The 25,847-nt window shown below is 36.5% G+C and overlaps 1 protein-coding gene and 2 pseudogenes across 1 annotated transcript in view; all 3 read left to right on the forward strand.

The window, feature by feature from the left end:
- LOC144295680 (olfactory receptor 6C1) overlaps positions 1-25,847 on the forward strand; it is a 49,554-nt gene that overhangs the window by 3,043 nt on the left and 20,664 nt on the right. The window lies entirely within an intron of this gene.
- Positions 537-1,814, forward strand: LOC144290410 (olfactory receptor 6C2-like; annotated as a pseudogene).
- Positions 21,385-23,666, forward strand: LOC144289791 (olfactory receptor 6C2-like; annotated as a pseudogene).

Here is a 25,847-nt window from a genome sequence, read left to right on the forward strand (position 1 = left end):
CCTAAACATGGGGTGAAAAACAAAACTACATCTTTGTATTTTAAAGTTTTATCTCCCTATTTAGAAATCATTCAAAGTACAGAGAGCAGAACTAACTATAAATGAATGCTCTAGTGTTAATCTGCATACGACAAATTAAGATCAATATAAGATACTAAATATGTGTCCAAATCCTTACAATGTACAACATGAGTGAACCATAATGTAAATTATGTACTTTGACGTGTCCATATAAGTTCATCATTTGTAACAAAGGTACCACTCTAGTGGGGGGTGTTAGTAACAGGAGAGGCTATGCATTTGTAAAGGCAGGAAGCATATGGAATATTTCTGTACCTTCCCCTCAATTTTGCTGTGATGCTAAGATTGCTCCAAAAAAATAAGTTTTAATTTTAAAACACAAAAAAATACAAAATAACAGATCCTTCTTGGTTTTGAAAATAGAGCATTTCAGTATAGTGTGAAAAAAAACTAAAGAAAATAAGGATGGGGGGAGCTGAAAACTGACATAACTGCCTCCAGGATAAAGACAAATAAAATCTGTACAAAAGGCAATATTGCTGAGAAACTGTAAATCAGACATATGATTTATGTTTTGTTTTGTGTTTATTTGACATCTTTGGAAATATGCTTTCTAGTTAAAAGTACAAGATCCATACTAAACCTTTCCCATAGAAGTCTCTATGCTAACAAATTAAATTAACTAAAAGAAGAAAGTGCATGTAAGCAGGCTTGCCAGAATGTCCTCCTTCAGGTTCCAGTACTAGCTTCTTATGACACTTCTTTCTCGGGGCAAAATCCCTCCTGGTGCAAGGCAGTGATGAGAAATCATACAGTAGTAACAACATTCATCCTGCTAGGATTGACAGATGACCCAAAAATACAAGTTCTGCTCTTTGTATTTTTGTTTCTCACCTACATGTTGAGTGTAACTGGAAACCTCATCATTATCACCCTCACACTGGTGGACTCCAATCTTAAAACTCCCATGTATTTTTTTTTTGTTGTTTTTTTCCCATGTATTTTTTCCTCTGAAATTTCTCTTTCTTAGAAGTCTCATTCACCACTGTCTGTATTCCCAGATTCCTGTATACTATGACCACTGGAGATAATACTGTTTCCTATAATGCTTGTGCCACCCAGTTATTCTTTGTTGTCTTCTTTGGAGCAACAGAATTTTTTCTCCTTGCCGCCATGTCCTATGACCGCTATGTGGCCATTTGCAAGCCCCTGCATTATACAACTATCATGAACAACAGAGTCTGCACTACCCTCGTTCTCTGCTGTTGGTTTGCTGGCCTGTTAATCATCCTCCCGCCTCTTGGCCTGGGCCTCCAGCTGGAATTCTGTGACTCAAATGTGATTGATCATTTTGGCTGTGATGCATCTCCAATTTTACAGATAACCTGCTCAGACACAGTCTTAATAGAGAGAATTGTTCTGATTTTTGCCATACTGACACTCATTATTACCTTAGTGTGTGTAGTCTTCTCCTATACCTACATCATTAAGACCATTCTAAGATTCCCTTCTGCCCAACAAAGGAAAAAGGCCTTTTCCACCTGCTCTTCCCATATGATTGTGGTTTCTATCACTTATGGCAGCTGCATCTTCATCTACATCAAACCTTCAGCAAAGGAAGGAGTAGCTATTAATAAAGTAGTGTCTGTGCTCACTACTTCAGTTGCTCCTTTGTTTAACCCATTCATTTATACGCTTTGAAACAAACAAGTGAAAGATGCCTTCAAAGACACAGTAAAAAAAAAAAAAAAAAAGACACAGTAAAATGGATTGTATTTCTCACAAAGAAGTAAGAGACTATTGATTTTTTTGAGGCTAGGTTAATTTTAAATCTGAATAACCCATCCATGAATTTGCCAAACAAATGGTTAACAAATATTTCCACAAAAACGTTTCCACTGCCCATTCCGAAAATTTTTTGAGTGTACTATATCATGAAATATGATATAACTACAGAATTGAAAGAATAGTTTTCCGAATACTGAATGTGTTCTACTGTCATTGCTTGATGGTGTTTAAACATAGACTCAAGGAGAACAAGACTGAATTTAGGGGCAGCACAACTAAGTCCTACTTAGATAACTTCTTCAATATCCAGACTTACATTATCCCTTAATTTAAGAAAAATGTTAGTGAGGGATGGGCAAAATAGGTGAAAGAGGCCAAGTGTATGGTGGTGGATGGTAACTAGATTTGTGATGGTAATCCCTTTGTAATGTATGCAGATGTCAATCTTAATGCTGTATACCTGAAACATATAATGATATATACCAATTTACCTCAATTTCTAAAAAAGAAGAACGTTAGAGATTAGGAGCCTTGACTAAAACATCAAAAATATTGCTAATTTGAGAAGGGGCATTTGGTTGCTTAGCACAGTCTGACTACTGAAGATACAATCCAGGTATAGTGTGAAAAAAAAAGCTGTTGGTGGGAATGTGAACTGGTACAACCACTCTGGAAAACTGTGTGAAAAAGAGTTAAAAATAGAGTGGCCCTATGACCTAGCAATTGCACTGCTGGGGATTTACCCCAAAGATACAGATGCAGTGAAATGGCAGGACACCTGCACCCCAATATTTATAGCAGCAATGTCCACTGTGGAAGGAGCCTCGGTGACCATCAAAAGATGAATGGATAAAGAAGATGTGGTCTATGTATACAATGGAATATTACTCGCCATTAGAAACAACAAATACCCACCATTTTCTTCAACGTGGTTGGAACTGGAGGGTATTATGCTGAGTGAAGTAAATCAATCAGAGAAGGACAATCATTATAAGGTCTCATTCATTTGGGGAATATAAAAAATAGTGAAAGGGAATAAAGGGGAAAGGAGAGAAAATGAGTGGGAAATATCAGTGAGGGTGACAAAACATGAGAGACACCTAACTCTGGGAAATGAACAAGGGGTAGTGGAAAGGGAGGTGGGCAGGGGATTGGGGTGACTGGGTGACGGGCACTGAGGGGGACACTTGACAGGATGAGCACTGGGTGTTATGATATATGTTGGTAAATCGAACTCCAATAAACAATATACAATAAATAAATAAATGTTTAAAAAATAAAAATAGACTTAGAAAAAAGGGAGGGGGGAGATGTGGAGGAAAAAAGTAATAGTCATTCATTCAGGAAGCTTGGACCAAATCATTGGACTTTTTTCTATCAAAGGATAGAAACAAAAAAATAAGAAAATAAAATAAATAAAATAACAAAGGATAGAAACAGTAATTGTGAAAGTTGTGTGTTTTATATATATATATGCTTATTAAACATCATCCAACTGCTCAAATGTATTTTTATGTTGTACTCTTTATTTTCAGTTGTTCATACAAGGTAATGACCATCATATAAGTTTCTTCTATACTTCAAAAATATTCAAGGTAAATAGAACTCTTCTCCAAGGCCTTTCCTCTTTTTTCATTTAAAATTTCTTTAAAAACCAACAAAATCCCACTACATGTTCCCCAGCTTCCCTTCTGATAATTAACTTAAGCATGCATCTACATGATATATATGTTTAGTAGTTGGGTTGATCACCTGAGTCATGAATCCTTAACAGAGGTTGTCTATGAATCTCATTGTTTGGTTTGGACGATGATGAAGAAAGATAAGAATATTGTAGATTCAAAAACCTATCCTGACTAATTTGCCATTCAAGAACCAAGTGCATTTGGATAGGTCCAATATTGGAAATTCAGTAGGTTCATGAAAGATAATCCTCTACTTCTGATATGGATAATGAGATATTCTCCTCTTGTTCACTTGCTCAGTAAGAGAAAAAGAAAAAGAGTTGCATCTTGTCAGGTCTTTGGAACTGGAGGTAGTGCATCAAATAACTGAGGTCACATTTGGACCCAACTCCAGTTCCCAAACATAACTCAAATATTACTGAAATTGATCATGACTTTATACCTTGCCCAGTTTGAACTCAGAACTTTGTTGAACCTAATTTTATGTGTAGGTTGCCTTCACACGGAAGGGGCAAATTTTTATGTTAGCCTACTCTTCCTCAGCTCTTCCTTCTAAATCCTTTATTTCAGTCACTCAATGTTATCATTTTCTTCTGTCAAAAAGTTCTTCTTTGTCATTCCTGTAATACTTCTAATCTAAAATTATATCTCTCAACCAGAATTATCTTGACAACTTCCTAATGATATCACATTTATAATCTCTCCTCTGTATTAGTCATCCTAAGCAGTATCACAGTATTTATTATCCTAAAACACTATTTTAATTAGTTCACTTCTTGCTTTAAATCTTCTAGAATCTTCTCATTCTTACTTTTGAAACTCATTCTCTTAGCAATCAGGAGTTGTGAAAAATCTATGTTCAACTTCACCAATCCAAACATTTTCTGCAACTCCTCAACATTAACCTTAATCCAAAATATAAGCTTTTCACATGATAGTCACCTACCTGAAATATCCTTCGTTTGCCCCTAATCAAATCCATTTATACCCTATTCAAACATAAGTGATTTCCCCGGCCCCATTCGAATTCATCTTCCATTTGCCTCCCCTCATCCTTTCTTCCAAAAACGATTTTCTATTTCTATACACCCCATAGGAATTCTTGTTAATTCCACATATTTTGTTATTTCCCAATTGGTTTGCATTGAAATGTTCTATATGTTTAACCTTGTCTCTATAATTCCCCAAGGGCAAATATCTTTGACAAAGAAAGTATTTCAAAATTTTCTTCATAATAATGCCAGTTTATCACCTCTACACTAGGTGTCAGTTGTACAGATCTAACCATCTGACCTGAACTCTTTTTATAAGAAGTCTCATATAGTTCAATAATATATAACAGAAATATTTATTAATATTTCCTCATTGTTTGACTTAACTTTGCTCCAACAATTCTAATGAAACCACATTCTCCCTTCCTAATTAGATACAATCTTTTTAAAATATCTATTTAAAGAGTTAATTTATTTATTTGAGAGAGCAGAGAGAGAGAGCACACAAGCAATGAGGAGGAGCAGAGAGAGAGAAGGAGAGCAGACTCCTCACTGAACAGGGAGCCCAACTTGGAACTTGATCCCAGGACCCTGAGACCATGACTTGAGCTGAGGGCATATGCTTAACCAAATAAGCCACCCAGGTGCCCGTAATTAGATATAATCTAATTTGGTATCACTTAAACCTCACACTACAATTGTTCACACTCTTTCTCCTGCTTCCATCTAAGACATGTCATCATTCTTTAATTTATTCATCCAACATACTAACTACCATATTCCAGATACTCTTAATGAACAGATAGGACAAGGTTTCTTTCTTTTTTTTTTTTAATAATTTTATTTTATTTTATTTTATTTATTTTTTTAAAAATTTATTTTTTATTGGTGTTCAATTTACTATCATACAGAATAACCCCCAGTGCCCGTCACCCATTCACTCCCACCCCCCGCCCTCCTCCCCTTCTACCACCCCTAGTTCGTTTCCCAGAGTTAGGAGTCTTTACGTTCTGTCTCCCTTTCTGATATTTCCCACACATTTCTTCTCTCTTCCCTTATATTCCCTTTCACTATTATTTATATTCCCCAAATGAATGAGAACATATAATGTTTGTCCTTCTCCGACTGACTTACTTCACTCAGCATAATACCCTCCAGTTCCATCCACGTTGAAGCAAATGGTGGGTATTTGTCATTTCTAATAGCTGAGTAATATTCCATTGTATACATAAACCACATCTTCTTTATCCATTCATCTTTCAATGGACACCGAGGCTCCTTCCACAGTTTGGCTATCGTGGCCATTGCTGCTATAAACATCGGGGTGCAGGTGTCCTGGCATTTCATTGCATTTGTATCTTTGGGGTAAATCCCCAACAGTGCAATTGCTGGGTCGTAGGGCAGGTATATTTTTAACTGTTTGAGGAACCTCCACACAGTTTTCCAGAGTGGCTGCACCAGTTCACATTCCCACCAACAGTGTATGAGGGTTCCCTTTTCTCCGCATCCTCTCCAACATTTGTGGTTTCCTGCCTTGTTAATTTTCCCCATTCTCACTGGTGTGAGGTGGTATCTCATTGTGGTTTTGATTTGTATTTCCCTGATGGCAAGTGATGCAGAGCATTTTCTCATATGCATGTTGGCCATGTCTAGGTCTTCCTCTGTGAGATTTCTGTTCATGTCTTTTGCCCATATCATGATTGGATTGTTTGTTTCTTTGGTGTTGAGTTTAATAAGTTCTTTATAGATCTTGGAAACTAGCCCTTTATCTGATATGTCATTTGCAAATATCTTCTCCCATTCTGTAGATTGTCTTTGAGTTTTGTTGACTGTACCTCATGGAACTTGTGTTCCACCCTCAAAAAGGAAAAAGATGATGCTTCTATGTAAACAAGACCTCCCAAATTCACTCCTTCCCTTGGTGTCTAGAACCCTTCTTTAAGTATGGCCTTTTTGGAAAATAAAAATAAATACAATCACATTGATGAGGTATGTTCAAGAAACAGAAAGCACTAAAAGAACTTCTAATGGCAAAAGTTGGAACAATTTGGATAAGAAAATAAATAGAATAGTAGTAGATAATAACCCAAAGAATAAAATAGATATCCAAGAATTCATACTTATATAAATAAATGATTGAATGAATTAATAAGTGAGGGAGAAGAGACAAACCTCCTACGTAGAAGTATTCCAAATAATTTGTGTAGATACTCCATACTAAAGAAAGAGAAAACTTTACAAAAACTTTACAGTGGAAAAACTGACAATAAAAATGCACTTTACCTCTGTGTTCTTCCCAATAGCATCAGACAAATTTCAAAACTGGAGTATTCTATAAAATATCTGACCAGTAACTCTCAAAACTGTCAGTCTTCAAATATAAGGAAAGTCTGAGAAATTGTCATAGTCAAGAGGAGCAAAAAGATAGCATAACAACTAAATGTAATGTGGTATCCTAAATGAGATATTGCAATAGAAAAAATATATTGAAAGGTTAAAACTCAGAAAATCTGAATAAAAACTATAGATTTTATTTTAAAGTAATATATCAACATTGGTTCGTTAATTGTAACAAATCCATCATATTAATGTGAGATGTTAATAATAGGGGAAAACTGAGCATATGATATATGGGAACCAGCTATACTACCTATACAATTTTTCTGCATATCTAAAATTATTCTAAAAACATTAAGTCTACTGATGGGCACTGAGGGGGGGCACTTGACGGAATGAACACTGGGTGTTATGCTATATGTTGGCAAATGGAACTCCAATAAAAAAATACAAAAAATAAAATAAATAAGTCTATTAAAAAATAAATACAGTCCTCAAGTTAAATGACAACTATTTTTTTATAAATTTATTTTTATTGGTGTTCAATTTGTCAACATACAGAATAACACCCAGTGCTCATCCTGTCAAGTGCCCCCCTCAGTGCCCGTCACCCAGTCACCCTCACCCCCTGCCCACCTCCCCTTCCACCACCCCTAGCCCGTTTCCCAGAGTTAGGAGTCTCTCATGTTCTGTCTCCCTTTCTGATATTTCCCACTCATTTTTCTCCTTTCCCCTTTATTCCCTTTCACTATTTTTTATATTCCCCAAATGAATGAGACCATATTTTCTGCATGCTGAAAAACGTATGGCTTAACTGATGGGTTCTTTTGTTTTAAGTGATGGGTTTGAAAGAAAATTTATTTTTTTATAAATTTATTTTTTATTGGTGTTCAATTTGCCAACATACAGAATAACACCCAGTGCTCATCCCGTCAAGTGCCCCCCTCAGTGCCCGTCACCCATTCACCCCCACCCCCCGCCCTCCTCCCCTTCCACCACCCCTAGTTCGTTTCCCAGAGTTAGGAGTCTTCATGTTCTGTCTCCCATTCTGATATTTCCCACACACCTCTTCTCCCTTCCCCTATACCCTTTCACTTTTATTTATGTTCCCCTAATGAATGAGAACATATAATGTTTGTCCTTCTCCGATTGACTTATTTTGCTCAGCATAAAGAAAATTTTATTTTTATTTTTATTTTTTATTTTTTTAGCATAAAGAAAATTTAAAGATCTCTCCTGCAGGCTCCTCACTGCAAGGACGTCATTCAACCCACTGTTTCGCTTCTCTCATTCTTTTCTTTAACCTGCTGGTGACCTGTGTTTGACCTCCCATTGCAATTTCCTCACTACCCTCACCAGTATCCCTGGGATGACTTCTCTTAAACATCTCTTGAACTTTTGTTATTGAAGATGGCAATAAAGGATCTTTATTAGTCTCTCAGAATCATGACCCCCAGAGAATGTATTGTCAGTACAATTGATCCCAAAGAGGCTGCTCTGAAGAGAGAAAAAAATGTTGTTACTTTTGATATTAAAAAACCTAAAAAAAGTTTTTTTTTAAAAAAGCTCCCCAGAAAGTTAATGTCTCTTGTTCAAGTCGTCATTTCTCCTGAGAAGGAGCTCTAGAAATTCTCTGGGCTTCAACGCATGTTTTGTATATAGTTTAATAAATATTTGAATGTAGGTCCAACATTTTTCTATGCAGTGTACAAAATACAACAAAGTAAATCTGCCACAACAAAACAGTATATAAACTATACAGCCATGAAAAGTTAACAATACAAGAAATTGCATGAGGCAAAAGATACTGAAATGCCACATAAGTGGCACAGATCATTTGTGCTTTCAATACAAGAGAGAATTCCCTGTAATCAAGTGAAATAGTTAATTGCATTTATGCTATTTACTATGTCCCAGGCACTATTCTAAGAAACACGGATAGTAATAATAGAATCAAAACCAGTATATGTTGTATCTCACTATCATCAATATATTATTATTCATTATTATGAACAAACTACCATTATCATTCTTGCATTTCAAATAAGAGAACTCAGAGACACACACAAAATGTAAGCAGACAGTATTTCTTTAAAAACAAAAAACTAGGGATCCCTGGGCTGCGCAGGCGTTTGGCGCCTGCCTTTGGCCCAGGGCACGATCCTGGAGACCCGGGATCGAATCCCATGTCGGGCTCCCGGTGCATGGAGCCTGCTTCTCCCTCTGCCTGTGTCTCTGCCTCTCTCTCTCTCTCTGTGTGTGACTATCATAAATAAATAAATAAATTTTTTTTAAAAACTAGATTAAACCAATTAATGAGAATATACTTCAAAACTCCTGGGCAAATTTTTTTTTTCAAATCTTTCTACATAAGCAAAATGTTTAATGCAGATATAAAAATTAGAAATAATTAGTGTTACTTACTGACTGATTAATATAAAGTGAAAAGAAACACTTGGAGAGTTTAAATCTAGATAACTGGAAATATACTGCTCCTGACACAAATAGACAATTAACATGGAGAATCATAAGCCCTCCAAATTTCTTCCTTCAACATTGTTTTGTCTATCTAGGTCCTTTGCTTTTACACACAAATTTTAAATGCCAGCTAGTTAAATTCTCTCTTGAAAAAGAAAGCCCGTTAGAATTTTGATTGTGATTGCAATCTTAACACTATTAAGTCTACTGATCCATGAATACGTTCTCTCTCCATTTATTTAGGCCTTCCATAATCCTCCTACAATGATTTATAATTTTTTTAAATTTTATTTATTTATTCATGAAAGACACACAGAGAGGGAGGGAGAGACACAGGCAGAGGGAGAAACAGGCTCCATGCAGGGAGCCTGACATGGGACTGGATCTGGGATCTCCAGGATCACACCCTGGGCTGAAGGCAGGAGCTAAACCACTGCACCACCAGGGCTGCCCTGATTTATAGTTTTAAGCATTCAAAAACTACACAACTTCTGTCAGATTTATCCCTAAGTAATTCATGTTTTTATGTAAACTGTATTCTTTATTTTTATATTCCAATTATTCATTATTAGTATATAGAAACTCAATTAATATTTATAAATTGACCTGGTATCTTGTCACTGTCCTAAGCTCACTTATTAGTTTTATTTTATTTTTTATTATTTTTATAAATTTATTTTTTATTGGTGTTAAATTTGCCAACATACAGAATAACAACCAGTGCTCATCCCGTCAAGTGCCCCCCTCAGTGCCCGTCACCCAGTCACCCCCACTCCCCGCCCACCTCCCCTTCCACCACCCCTAGTTCGTTTCCCAGAGTTAGGAGTCTTTCATGTTCTGTCTCCCTTTCTGATATTTCCCACTCATTTTTCTCCTTTCCCTTTTATTCCCTTTCACTATTTTTTATATTCCCCAAATGAATGAGACCATATAATGTTTGTCCTCCGATTCACTTATTTCACTCAGCATAATACCCTCCAGTTGCATCCACGTCGAAGCAAATGGTAACTGTGTGGAGGTTCCTCAAAGAGTTAAAAATAGATCTGCCCTACAACCCAGCAATTGCACTGCTGGGGATTTACCCCAAAGATACAGTTTTAGCATCAATTTTGTGTTTCCCATTGACTTTCTATATTGATGATCATGTCATCTGAAAATAAAAACTAGTCTAATGCTTCATGTTCAATTGACATGATTCTTATGTTTTCCTGCCTTAGTGCTGATCACTATTTTCACTGCCCCAAAATTACTTGCTCATCCCTGGTAATGACCGATTGTTTTTATGTCTCCAAAGTTTTGCCTTTTCCAGAATGTCATTTGGTTGGAGTCATGTAGTACGTAGTCTTTTCAGACTGGCTTCTTTAACTTATCATTATGCATTCCAGGTTTTTGTTTTGTTACATGGTTACTCTAGGGTCAAAACATCTTTAGGGTTAATAGATCTTTAACTTATAACAGTTTACATTCAAATAATGTTAACACCATTACAGATGTAGTGTAAGAATCTTATAATGGTATACTTTCATTTTGCCCCTTCTGTTGTCACACATTTTTTGCTACATATTTTTTGTAAATTTTTTATTAGAGTTCGATTTGCCAACATATAGCATAACACCCAGTGCTCGACCCCTCAAGAGCCCCGCTCAGTGCCCATCACCCAGTCACCACATCCCCCCGCCCACCTCTCCTTCCACTATGCTGTTTGTTTCCCAGAGTTAGGAGTCTCTCATGGATTGTCACCCTCTCTGATTTTTTCCCACTCATTTTCTCTCCTTTCCCCTATAATCCCTTTCACTATTTTTTATATTTCCCACATGAGTGAAACCATATAATGATTGTCCTTCTCCAATTGGCTTACTTCACTTAGCATAATACTCTCTAGTTCCATCCACATAGAAGGAAATGGTGGGTGTTCATCATTTCTAATGGCTGAGTAATATCCCATTGTATACGTAGACCACATCTTCTTTATCCATTCATCTTTCGATGGACACCGAGGCTCCTTCCACAGTTTGGCTATTGTGGACATTGCTGCTATAAACATCGTGGTGCAGGTGTCTCGGCATTTCACTGCATCTGTACCTTTGGGGTAAATCACCAGCAATACAATTGCTGGGTCATAGGGCAGGTCTATTTTAAACTCTTTGAGGAACCTCCAAATAGTTTTTCAGAGAGGCTGTACCAATTCACATTCCCACCAGCAGTGCAAGAGGGTTCCCCTTTCTCCACATCCTCTCCAACATTTGTTGTTTCCTGCCTTGTTAATTTTCCCCATTCTCACTGGTGTGAGGTGGTATCTCATTGTGGTTTTGATTTATATTTCCGTGATGGCAAGTGATGCAGAGCATTTCCTCATGTGCTTGTTGGCCATGTCTATGTCTTCCTCTGTGAGATTTCTGTTCATGTCTTTTGCCCATCTCATGATTGGATTGTTTGTTTCTTTGCTGTTGAGTTTAATATGCTCTTTATAGATCCTGGATACTAGCCCTTTATCTGATACGTCATTTGCAAATCTCCCATTCTGTAGGTTGTCTTTTAGTTTTGTTGACTGTTTCTTTTGCTGTGCAGAAGGTTTTTATCTTGATCAAATCCCAATAGTTCATTTTTGCTTTTGTTTCCTTTGCCTTCATAGATGTATCTTGCAAGAAGTTGCTGTGGCCAAGTTCAAAAGGGATTTTGTCTCTGTTCTCCTCTAGGATTTGATAGATTCTTGTCTCACATTTAGGTCTTTTATCCATTTGGAGTTAATATTGTGAAAATATCTATGCTACCCAGGGCAATTTACAAGTCCAATGCAATCCCTATCAAAATACCATGGACTTTCTTCAGAGAATTGGAACAAATCATTTTAAGATTAGTGTGGAATCACAAAAGGCCCTACATAGCCAGGGGAATATTGAAAAAGAAAACCAGAGCGGGGGGCATCACAATGCCGGATTTTAGGTTATACTACAAAGCTGTGGTCATCAAGGCAGTGTGATACTGGCACAACAACAGACACACAGATCAGTGGAATAGAATAAAGAACCCGGAAATGGGCCCTCAACTCTATGGTCAACTAATATTCAACAAAGCAGGAAGGACTATCCAGTGGAAAAAGGACAGTCTCTTCAATAAATGGTGCTGAGAAAATTGGACAGCCACGCGCAGAAGAATGAATCTGGACCATTCTTTTACACAAGACACAAAGATAAACTCAAAATGAATGTGCTATTGTTGTAACACAGTCTATTGTACATATTACTTAAACGCAAAAATGTATTTTCATTTATATGGACAATTATCTTTTTCCTTCTTTTTCTTTAATTTAAATTCAATTAGCCAACATATAATACATCATTAGTTTCAGATGTAAAGTTCAGTAATCCATCAGTTGCATATAACACCCAGTGCTCATCACATCACGTGCCCTCCTTAATGCCCACCATCCAATTACCACATCTCCCCACCCACTTCCTCTCCAGCAACCATCAATTTGTTTCCTATAGTTAAGAGTCTCTCATGGCTTGTCTCCCTCTTTGATGACTTCCCATTTAGTTTTCCCTCCCTTCCCCTATGATCCTCTGTGCTATTAGACTCCACATATAGGTGAAACCATTTAATTATCCTTCTCTGATTTACCTATTTCACTTAGCATAATAAAATGGGCAATTATCTTTAAAGAGATCTTTAAATTACCAAAAAATGTCATGTATATTTACCCACATACTTATCAATACTGAGTTGCTTCATTTTGTATCTGTGGATCCAAATCTGATTATGATGTGTCTTGGGGGAGTTTTCTTTATGCTTCTTCTGATTAGTGTTCACTGACATTCTTGGTTAAGGTTTTATAGTTTTCATAAAATCTGGATATTTTTCAGCCATTATTTCTTTAAAAATTGTTTTCTGCCCTTAACCCAATCCCCAAAGGGCTCCAATTACATGTGTTTTAGGCTACTCAAAGTGGTCACACAGCTCACTGATGCTACTTTCTAAAAATTATTTTTTCTCTCTTTCATTTTGGATAGTTTCTATTAGTATGCCTTCAAGTTTGCCAATATTTTCTTCTGCAAGTATAATCTGTGTTTAAACCTATCCAGTCTATTTTTTATTTCACATGCTGTAGTTTTCATCTCTAAGTTTGATTTGAGTCTTTATACTTTCCTTGTTTCTACTTAATTTTTTGGATGTATAGAGTGAAGTTATAATAGCTGTTTTAAAGTTCTTGCTTGGCAATTCTAACATTGGTGTCTGGTTGGGTCACTTTCAATTAATTTATTTCCTCATGCTTTATGTGTGTAAAATTATTATATATATATAAAATAAGAATATATGTGCATATAAAAAATACACACACACATTTTGCTTCTCTGCATGTCTGATAACTTTTATTGGATTCTACACATGGTGATTTTTGCCTTGTTGGGTCTTCAATATTTTTGTGTTTCTATAAATATTTCTATAAATATTCTTGTATTCTATGATGCAATTAAGTTATTTAGAAACAGTTTGATCCTTCTGGGTTAATCATTGAAATACATTCAATTCCTCAAAAAGTATACATCTATTTTGAGGTAAATTTCTGCTAGAGTTATGGGGAAAAATGTTAATCACTATGACCCCCTTCTTGCCCATCATTAATCAGATTATCTTTAAGCCCTTGTTCTTTGAAGTAGAGAGATAATATAGTGCACTTAGAAAGCTTGGACTTTGTCATAAGGCAAACATGAGTTCAAGTCTAAACTCTCTTAGCAAATACATGGCCTTGGGAAAATTATTTAGCTTCTTAATTTTCAACTTCTCAATTTTTAACCATAAAATGTAGATAGTCATATAATCCACATACTAATGTCATAAAGATTATAAAAGACAATACAATAAGAGTATTTGGCACAGAACTAGGCCAAAGAAGAGCTCAATTAATATTATTTACCTAGCTAAAATATAAACTATATTTTATGTAACTATGTTATGTAACATTAGATACTCCTACATTTATCTTACCTCAATCAAATATATAATAGTGTACTGAATGAAGAAAAATATTCTATAAAAACTATTGATTAAATATATAAACAAAATCATATATATAAAGTAATAATCCTATACTATTTGCATCAATTTTTGTTTTGGGTTGAACAGCAGCTGACCTTTTTTAAATTTAATTTTATATATTTAAGGTGTATATGATAACTTGGTATACATACACATAATGAAACTATTACAACAGTCAAGCTAATTAACCTATCTTCTCACCATTAATTCTGTATGTGTGAGTAGGTGTGTGTGTATGTGTGTGCATGCACACGGAGAGCACTCAGCAAATTTCTGAGAGTCAATACAGTATCACTAACTATAGTTCATATAATGTGCATTAGATCGAGACTTATTCATCCCACATAACTCCAAGTTTGTGCCCTTTGACCAACATGGACAGCAACTGATCTTGAAACTTAAGTCAAAAATGAGAAAACTGAACACAAATTTCCCTGATTGTTTGTGATGTCTTAACAAAGAATGGTCACGGGAAGAAAAAGCTGCTTAGGATAGAGGGAGGGAACTGTTTCCACTATGACACAGAGTGATAGGACTTCATCCAAATCCAGATTCCCTCAGCAAATTCTGAGCAGCTTCTTTCTTGAGTTCAGCTGAAATATCCCTAGGCATATGGAGAGAATCTAACCTTCTAATCTAACCTTCTGACTCATTCAGTCATCTGACTCATTATTTTGCACGTAACCTATTGTTACATCTTCCTGTCTCCAAAGACACTCTTCCTTCTGATAGATACTTAAAGCTTTTATTGAAAAGAATTCATTCTAGTTCATTACACTGTAGATTAACTACTGACTTTTGAACCTGGACTCTCAAGGGAATCTTTTCTTCGTTCACTTAATTGATCCCTCCACAGCTGTTGCATCCTAAATGGATATAACTATTGCTATTTTTGTAAATGTAAAATTTAGTGGGAGTCCTTGTCTCCCTGTTCAAAAAAGCTAGAATAGTGATTTCCCAGAGTGCAGAGAGCTCTTATATGTTAAGAACTCACTTAACCAGAATACATGAAGATTTTTCCTATTGAGAGAATGAAACTGTATATTTGGAATTTTTGTCCTTTAAATTTCTTAAGAGAAAAGGTGACTGGGAATTAATGGGTATGAGTTCCTGAGGAGAACTTAAAGAATTTTTGTGAGAGCTAGTGTGGGGGTATACAGAAAAAATGTGATAAGCCCTACACTTAATACTTTCTAGTCATTATTCCTGTCAAGCTTTGAGTCATACTAAGGACGTTGGTTAAAGTATGCTCGGAAGCCATGAAAGACCATAAGAGAGGTAAATATAATTAAGTTGGTTTTAACATATATTCACCATCTGGGAACTAATAGAATAAAATTTGGGTGCTAAGTAACATTGACAATACTCTAGAAGAATCAATAGTAATTTTGAGATATTACCTTGTTCTACGGTAAGTGACATGACTTTCTGTAAGATCTTTGAATACCATTCATGGGAGGTACATAGGTTAATAACAGAAACAGATGATTTATAGAGGATACAGTCAAGTCACCTATGAAAGATACTGAGGAAGCCCTTTATCTCAATCCAATAAAACTGTCTCCTCCAATATTCTATAACACAAAGTTTTAATCTCCAGGCTGAGAATATAACCTTCTTTCATGTGCTTTATGTTTTACAACACGTCGGTCCCCATGTGTGTAAACACGTTAAGTTAGTGGTCAATCAACACATTAAGACATTTATATGCTATTATATGCTATTGTTCAATGGTGACATTGGGATATGAAGAAATACTAAATACTAAAAACTAAGAAAAATTTTAGAAAAATCTTAGAAAAAAACTAAGAAAAATTTTAGGGCCCAAAGCATAGCCCGGGGTAATAAGTACTCAGTCAGATATCAATTGAAGGCATTTGAAACCTATATCAAAAGTAAGAGATGGAATTAGGTAGATAGGATAGAAAGACAGCTGGGGTCCAGAGACTTGACCTATCACCTTTAACATTTGGTATCCTGTGATCAGGATCTGAGTGACTCTGTATTCCTTGGGATGGTGCCTTGTAGCAGATAGCAAGAGCCAGAGACTGTTGTACTTCCCTGTAATATTATCTGAAAACCAGGAGAGAGCTATTCAATGCAAAAGCACATGGTCCATCCCTCACTGGGAAGGGAAAAACCATGTTTCCTTAGACTCAAGGGAAATACACTTCAAGGCAATTTCTCAGAAATATTTTCCAACAACCAGGTGAAAACCATTCTTGCAAAAAACTAATTGGAGTCTTCTGGGAGCATCCTGTTCCATTTAAATAAAGAGAGAAATCAGGAGCCCTAGAGACAATGAATACAGATGGGAAATGTTTGGTTAGCTATAATGTGATTAATTTTAGATTGTTGAAGAGCAATTGTCTTCCTACTATTGCCTCTAATTCTGGTACAAATAGTTAACTAACTGAAATAGTTAACTGTGGTTAGGGAAGCAGAGGTGGCATCATATAAAAGATTATCTCTTCCAAAAAAAAGGTGGGGGTCAGGGAGCACAAAAGCAAGGAGAAGTCAATTATCCATGTCCTCTCCATTTGTCCAATCATGATAAGCTTATACTTGAGTAAAGTAAACAAATTAAAAGGCATTATTTTGAAATATTTAGAAGCTAAGTCTCTGAAGTCAAACCACTTGTTTCCAAATCCCTACTTTACCCTAGGTGGATCGGATAATACCCCAGATGGTACCTTAGGTGATACCTAGAACTTATGAGTCTCAAGTTCCTCATCTATAAAATGTAGATTATAATACGACATAACTCAGAGAGTTGCTGTGAAGATTAATTGCGATAAACCACATAAAACATTTAGTACAATATCTGTCACTTAATAAATGTTCTAGAAATGTTAGCTGTTATCCTAGCAAGATTTGAAAATTAATTTGAAGAGAGAAAAATGGATTTCCATACCCAGAAGCATCTCTTATGTGATTGAATTTCATCATCAGAAGTCTTTTTCAATTAAAAATATCTCTAGAATTGATAGTTCAAAATTATTGCCAGCTTTAGAAAGCTTAGCATTGATCCATTTTCTAATTCTACAGTAACAAGAAGGTTATAACCACATTTATTTAAGTATTCAACCTTTCATATAGCAAATTGTTTACTTACTAGGTTTTCCAAAAGAATGGTAGAGACCCTGGGACAGAAAAAAAAGTGGACTACTTACTGAAGAAGCTGGAGAACACATTAGAGTTTGAAAATCTGGAGACCAGAAAAATAGACTCCTGAAATTTTCTTCTCACATCCATATAATTAAATAGATATATATAATTGGGATTCAGGACACAAATTCATTTTCCCGTCATTAATAAGCCAGCCAGCAATAATCTATGTTATATTATATATATATCATATATATTAATATAATAATAACTTAACAACTTCTCAACCTCAAAATTAGGGGATTGAACAAAATGCCAACAATATCAGCTGCATTTAAGCTGTTCATAATCCACAGGTAATAATATATAAAGGGGACTGGTATCCATCAATCTAAAGTTTTATTTATCTTTTTTTAAGAAAGAAGTAAGGGGATGCCTGAGTAGCTGAGTGGTTGAGCATCTGCCTTCCACTCAGGGCATGATCCCAGACTGAGATCGAGTCCCACATCAGGCTACCTGCATGAAGCCTGCTCTCCCTCTGCCTGTGTCTCTGCCTCTTTCTCTGTGTCTCTCATGAATAAATAAATAAATTCTTTTTAAAAAGAGAGAGAGAGAGAGAAAGAAAGGGAAAAAGGGTGGAAGGATAGGCAAAATAAGTGAAGGGGAGTGGGAGATAAGGCTTCCAGTTATGGAATGAATAAATCATGGGAACAAAATACACAGCACAAGGAATATAGTCAACAATCATGCTGTATGGTAACAGATGTTAGCTACACTAGTGGTGAGCATAGCAGAATATATAGAGAAGTTGAATTACCGTGTTGTACTTCTAAAACTAATGTAACATTGTGTGTCAGCTATACTGAAAAAAATTTTTTAAAGAGAAGGAAAGAGTAGGGCACCTGGGTGGCTCAGTCAGTTAAGCGTCCAACTCTTGATTTCCACGCAGGTCATGATCTTGGGGTTGTGAGATCAAGCCCCGCACCTAGCTCCACACTGAGCGTGGAGCCTGCTTGGTATTCTCTGTCCCTCTCCCTCCTTTCCTTCTCTCTCTCCCACTCTAAAAAGAAGAAGGAAGGAAGGAAGGAAGGAAGGAAGGAAGGAAGGAAGGAAGGAAGGAAGGAAGGAAGGAAGGAAGGGAGGGAGGAAGGATGGGAGGGAGGGGACACAGGAGAACACAAATAGAAGTGGAAAAGATGGATATAGGGTACTTTGAATACAGTTATTCTGAAATGGCACAAGTTTTTGAAAAGTCAGTCAGTCAAGACCAGCCCAGAAGAGAATTTGAAGGTTATGTGCAGTTGGGGAGTAAGTTCAAATAAAAAAGAGGTGGATAAATTAGAAATATCATCAGCATGCTATTCTATAAATCGCAAAGAGTAAATGACAAATACTAAATGGACTTGGAAAGAAGAGAACATACAGTATATTACTGCCAGTAAGAACCCTATTAATTAGTAGACTTGCCAAGGAAACACTACTCATGAGATTCCAGAAATCTTCATAATATCAAGCTGGTACAAATCTCTCCAAGACTTTATGGGAGTCTTGGAGAGATATTAAGAAGGTTGCAGTGAGGAAAAGAGTAGAAAGGGATCCAAAGTTCATCTAACCAAAGAGGAAAAGACATCAAGCACCATGTGAGAAACAACTCCTGTTAAGGTAAAAAGAAGAAAGAGCAAAAATATTCAGCGTTTATTTAATATTAATAATATCCCTAAAGCTATGCTAAGAACTTTGTGTTTAATCTTACTTAATCCTTACCACAACTCAATGAAGAAAAAGGTGTAAATATCTGCATTTTTTATGTATGATGAAACTGAAGGAAGTGGAGTACTTCAGAACCTTTGTTTGCACCCTAATCTGACTGATTCTCAAATCCTAACCCTTCACCACTACCATTTAGAAAATAACCCTGGCAACTGTATTGTGTTTATCCAAGAATTAAGTTTCCAGCAGCCTCAATCAACCTCCTAGTGGAGAATTAGAGGTATGGGTGTCAGGAGCTAGAATGGACCCTATGGAATTCAATCCTTTAGCCTCTCATTTCCACAAAATGATTCTGCATACTAATCCAAAATAATGCAAAAAATATTGTCTGATATAATCTTTGGCGTAAGTAAACAGGCCAGGAGTCAGTTCAGGGGACGTACTGGTAAAAATGATCTTTTTACCTTACGTCAAGATAAGGTCTTTTGTCAGACATCATATCTGATGTCAAAAACAGTTTTCATGGGTTTTGAGACCTATTATCAAAGATAAGCAATAACTAGAAATGGATGAATGATGTTTCAGCTAAAGTATAATCAGCAAATCATTTTCATGTATAAAATGCTTGGTCCTACTTATTTACCAAAGAACATTTATTAAACTCCTGCTGAGTACCAAACACATTCCTGGACACGCCATTGAGCATAGTGAACAAAACAAACATGACCTTCATGGCCTTGTAGTCTAGTAAGGGGACAGAGATTAACAAGTTAAAAAGAAAATAGGTAATTACAAAGAGTAAAGTGGTGCATTACTAAAAGCCCCAAATTCACGTGTTTGTTTAGAGAGCACTAAGACTTCCTCTTGAAGAGGGTATAGTGTCAGTGAGACCTAAAAAAAAATATATGGAAAACAGACACATGAAGTTGGCAGAACTGAAAAAGGTCACTAAAAATGGGACTTGCTTAATGAGATATAAAGTAGAAAAAGCGGAGATGGGAGAAATATGCAGGGCAATGCATACAGCATGTGGGAATTTGCAGGCCATAGTAGAGAATTTGAGCTTCAGTCCAAGTTCAGACAGAAGTCATTAAAGTGTTTGAAATAGAAAATGATAGCTAATAAAATAGCACCCTCATTGTTATGTAGATGATGCTTTGTTTTGTTTTGTTTTCCAGTTTTGAAAGTGAAAAGTTTATCAAGGCAGTAGTTATTTTAAATGATCATATTTGCCTAAGGAGCTCAGGAAAGACAGACTAATAGAGAAGCTTGAAGAGGAGCTTTAGGAACTTCACATCTATCATTATAACTAACTCTATTTACATTCCACTGAAAAAAGTTTTGTAGTATTCATGACCAGAAGGCTTATCACCAATAATTCTAAAACCTTGTATATAATAATAAAAACAATAGAATCCCTTATACTGTGCTTATTACATGCCAATTTTCCAAGTGGTTTAAATATTAGCTCATTAGTTCCTTTTAACAAACCTATGAAATAAGTTCAATTATTCTCCATGGTGTACATATGAAGAAATTGAAGCACAAAGATTAATGTTTATTTATTAATTTATTTTTTGAAAGCGAGAGAAAGACAGGGAAAGAGAGTATGTGAGGCACCAAGGGAGGGGCAGAGAGAGAATCCTAAGCAAACTCCATACCCAGCCCTGAGCTGATGTGGGGCTCGATCTCACAACACTGAGATCATTACCTGAGCCAAAATCAAGAGTCAGACACTTAACCAACTGAGCCACCTAAGCACCCCAAAGTGCAGAGATTAAGAATTTGCCTAAAGTCATATGCTGAATGAATCATAATTTGAACCCAGAAAATCAAGCTTCAGAGTCCATACCCAAACCAATGTAGATATGCTGTTCTTCTGCTACCATTATATGATTTGTGATAGTGTTTCTGTGACTGTTTTTGTTTTCTACATAGCTGATTTCATCTGAAAGAGGTTCATTCCCAGGGGTTTTGTTTGTTTGCTTGCTTGCTTATTTTTTGCAGGAGGTTGGGGAGTTGGTTGTTTTTCTAATCTAGAAGTCCTTATGCCAGAGACATCATTGATATAATGGTAAGAATGTTTAATACCAGCATTCTGGTCACTCTCCTGTCTGAATCTCAGAGTAGCACAAGCCACCAAAGCAATCCTACTGTCAAATGAAATAATATTGGTTTGCCTGGCATCCTCACTCTACCCACATTTTCAAACCATTTGAACTCTACTCATGTCCAATTTCTGTCTCATTTTTACCAACAGAATATGCAAAAGTCGGAGGTCGGTGACAAAAAAGTATACAGTGCTAACAACGTTTATCCTGGTAGGACTGACAGATGACTCGAATCTACAGATTCTGCTTTTTGTCTTTTTGTTCATCACCTATCTGCTGAGTGTAATTGGAAACTTAACCATCATCACCCTCACATTTGTAGATTCTTGTCTGAAAACTACTATGTACTTTTTTCTCCGGAATTTCTCATATCTAGAAGTCTCTGTTACCACTGTCTGTATTCTGATATATGTGTATACCCTTGATTAACAATACAGTTAGCTATAATCCTTGTGCCACTCAATTATTTTTTGTTATTGTCTTGGGTGTGACTGAAATTTGCCTCCTCACAGCCATGTCCTATAACCGCTATGTGGTCATCTGCAAACCCCTGCATTACATGACCATCATGAACAACAGGGTCTGCATCAAGTTCCTTATTGGATGGTATATGTTAGTTCTGCTCATCGTCCTCCCACCCTATATCATGGGCTTCAAGCTCGAGTTTTGTGACTCCAATGTCATAGATCACTTTGGCTGTGATGCTGCTCCCATCCTGAAGATTACCTGCTCAGACACAGAGTTTATCGAGCGATTTGTCTTGGTCCTGGCTGTGTTGACACTCATTTTCACCTTGGTGTGTGTAATTTTGTCCTACACATACATCATCAGGACAATTCTCAGATTTCCTTCTGTCCAGCAAAGGAAAAAGGCTTTTACTACTTGTTCTTCCCATATAATTGTGGTTTCTATTACTTATGGAAGCTGCATCTTTATCTATATCAAACCTCATGCAAAAGAAGGGGTTGCTATTAATAAGGTGGTGTCAGTGCTTACCACCTCAGTTGCCCCAGTGATGAATCCCTTTATTTATACTCTGAGGAACAAGCAAGTGGTACAAGCTTTCAAAGACTCAAAAGGGCTGCATCTATCTCAAAGAATTAAAGGACTAGTGATTTAAAAGATCAACATATAAAAAAAGAAAAAACCTCCACATACCCACTTTTAACAGTCTTATTGAGATAGAATTTAACCACTATAGAAGTCTTCGATTTTAAGTCTACTACTGAATAAATTCTAGAAAAGTAATAGAGTTTCACAACCACCACCATGATCCAGTTTCAGCACACTTCCATCAATCCAAACAGTTCCCTGATGACAACTGTCAGTCAATCATCACTTCTAATCCCTGGTGCTACCACTAATCTGTTTTCTGTCTATAAAATTGCCTTTTCTGGACACTTTATATAAATGGAAACATATATTACGTAGTATTTTGTTATCTATCTTCCTTCATTTACCATAATGTTTCTAAGGTTCATCCCTGTTGTAGCGCTTCTCACTATTCCTTTTTCGAGTAAGTAGTTTTCCATTATATGGATATACCACATGTGTGCTTATTCACTTACTAATTGATGGAGATTCAAATTGTTTCCATGTCACTATGAGACAAACGTTTTCATTTCTTTGTACCTACAAGTGGAATTGTTGAGTTATCTGGTATCGACCAAGCTGTTTTCCAAATTTCTGCCATTTCATATTTCCACCAGTAATTCCTTCATAGCAAGGTATGAAGGGTCCAAATTCTTCACACAATCACAAATGCTTGATTTTGACTTTTGTTTATTATGGCTATTTTTAGAGATATGTAGAAGCACCTGATTGTAAGTTTTTTTTAAGATTTTATTTATTCATGAGAGACACAGAGAGAAAGGCAAGACACAGGCAGAAGGAGAAGCAGACTCCCTGCAGGGAGCCCGATGCAGGACCCAATCCCAGGGCCCTGGGATCATGCCCCGAGCGGAAGGCAGATGCTCAACCACTGAGCCACCCAGGTGCCCCCTGATTGTAAGTTTAATTTGCATTTACCTCAAGACAAATGATATTGAGTTTCAGATGCTAATTATCCATTTGTGTATCTTCTTTAATAAAATTTCTATTCAAATCATTTGCCCATTTTTTAATTCGGTTGCTTATCTTCTTAATTGAATTGTATATATTGTGATACAGGTCATTTATCAGATGTACGATTTGTAAACATTTTCTCCCAGTCAGTGGCTTGATTGTTGGCTGTTATTCATTTTCTAAAGGAGACTCTAGAGGATGCCTGGGTGGCTCAGTGGTTTGGCGCCTGCCGTCGGCCCATGGCTTCGTCCTGGAGGCCCGGGATCACGTCCCACGTCGGGCTCGCTGCATGGAGCCTGCTTCTTGCTCTGCCTGTGTCTTTGCCTCTGTGTGTGTGTGTGTGTGTGTGTGTGTGTGTCTCATGGATAAATAAACAAAATCTTTTTATTTTTTATTTATTTTCTTTTACAAAATCTTTTATAAAAAAATTTTAAAGGGGGACTTTCAAAACTGCTAAATGTTTAATTTTGATGAAGTCTATTTTTTCGATTCTTTATTAATAAATATGCTTTTAGTGTCATATATAAGAAATGTTTTCTTAATTTCTCTTTCTTCAGTCTCATTGTTAGTGTATAGAAATGCCATTGACTTCTGGGCATTGATTTTGTATCCTGCCACACTGCCAAATTCTTGTATGAGTTCTAGCAATCTTCGGTGGAGTCTTTTGGGTTTTCTATGTAGAGTATCATGTCATTGGCAAAGACGGAGAGTTTGACTTCTTCTTTGCCAATTGCACCCAAAAGCATAAGATACTTAGGAATAACCTAACCCAAGAGGTAAAGGATCTATACCCTAAAAATGATAAAACACTTTTGAAAGAAATTGAGGAAGACACAAAGATATGGAAAAATATTCCATGCTCACGGATTTGAAGAATTAATATTGTGAAAATGCCAATGTTACCAAGGGCATTTACACGTTTAATGCAATCCCTATCAAAATACCATGGATTTTCTTCAGGTAGTTGGAACAAATTATTTTAAGATTTGTGTGGAATCAGAAAAGATCTCGAACAGCCAGGGGAATTTTAAAGAAGAAAACCATAGCTGGGGGCATCACAATGCCAGATTTCAGGTTGTACTACAAAGCTGTGGTCATCCGGACAGTGTGGTACTGGCACAAAAACAGACACATAGATCAATGGAACACAATAGAGAATCCAGAAGTGGACTCTCAACTTTATGGTCAACTAATATTCGATAAAGGAGGAAAGACTATCCACTGGAAGAAAGATAGTCTCTTCAATAAATGGTGCTGGGAAAATTGGACATCCACATGCAGAAGAATGAAACTAGACCACTCTCTTGCACCATACACAAAGATAAACTCAAAACGGATGAAAGATCTAAATGTGAGACAAGATTCCATCAAAATCCTAGAGAAGAACACAGGCAACACCCTTTTTGAACTCAGCCACAGTAACTTCTTGCAATATATATCCACGAAGGCAAAAGAAACAAAAGCAAAAGTGAACTATTGGGACGTCATCAAGATAAGAAGCTTTTGCACAGCAAAGGATACAGTCAACATAACTCAAAGACAACCTACAGAATGGGAGAAGATATTCTCAAATGACCTATCAGATAAAGGGCTAGTTTCCAAGATCTATAAAGAACTTATTAAACTCAACACCAAAGAAACAAACAATCCAATCATGAAATGGGCAAAAGACATGAACAGAAATCTCACAGAGGAAGACATAGACATGGCCAACAAGCACATGAGGAAATGCTCTGCATCACTTGCCATCGGGGAAATACAAATCAAAACCACAATGAGATACCACCTCACACCAGTGAGAATGGGGGAAATTAACAAGGCAGGAAACCACAAATGTTGGAGAGGATGTGGAGAAAAGGGAACCCTCTTACACTGTTGGTGGGAATGTGAACTGGTGCAGCCACTCTGGAAAACTATGTGGAGGTTCCTCAAAGAGTTAAAAATATATCTGCCCTACGACCCAGCAATTGCACTTCTGGGAATTTACCCCAAAGATAGAGATGCAATGGAATGCCAGGACACCTGCTCCCTGATGTTTCTAGCAGCAATGTCCACAATAGCCAAACTGTGGAAGGAACCTCGTTGTCCATCGAAAGATGAATGGATAAAGAAGATGTGGTTTATGTATACAATGGAATATTACTCAGCCATTAGAAACGACAAATACCCACCATTTGCTTCGACATGGATGGAACTGGAGGATATTATGCTGAGTGAAAAAAGTCAATCAGAGAAGGACAAAAAATATATGGTCTCGTTCATTTGGGGAATATAAAAATAGTGAAAGGGAATAAAGGGGAAAGGAGAAAAAATAAGTGGGAAATATCAGAAAGGGAGACAGAACATGAAAGACTCCTAACTCTGGGAAACGAACTAGGGGTTGTGGAAGGGGAGGTGGGTGGTGGGTGGGGGTTCTGGGTGGCGGGCACTGAGGGGGGCACTTGACGGGATGAGCACTGGGTGTTATTCTGTATGTTGACAAATTGAACACCAAAAAATAAATAAATTTAAAAAAT

This window comes from Canis aureus, chromosome 2 (assembly GCF_053574225.1).
Source record: "Canis aureus isolate CA01 chromosome 2, VMU_Caureus_v.1.0, whole genome shotgun sequence".
Classification (NCBI taxonomy): Eukaryota; Metazoa; Chordata; class Mammalia; order Carnivora; family Canidae; genus Canis; species Canis aureus.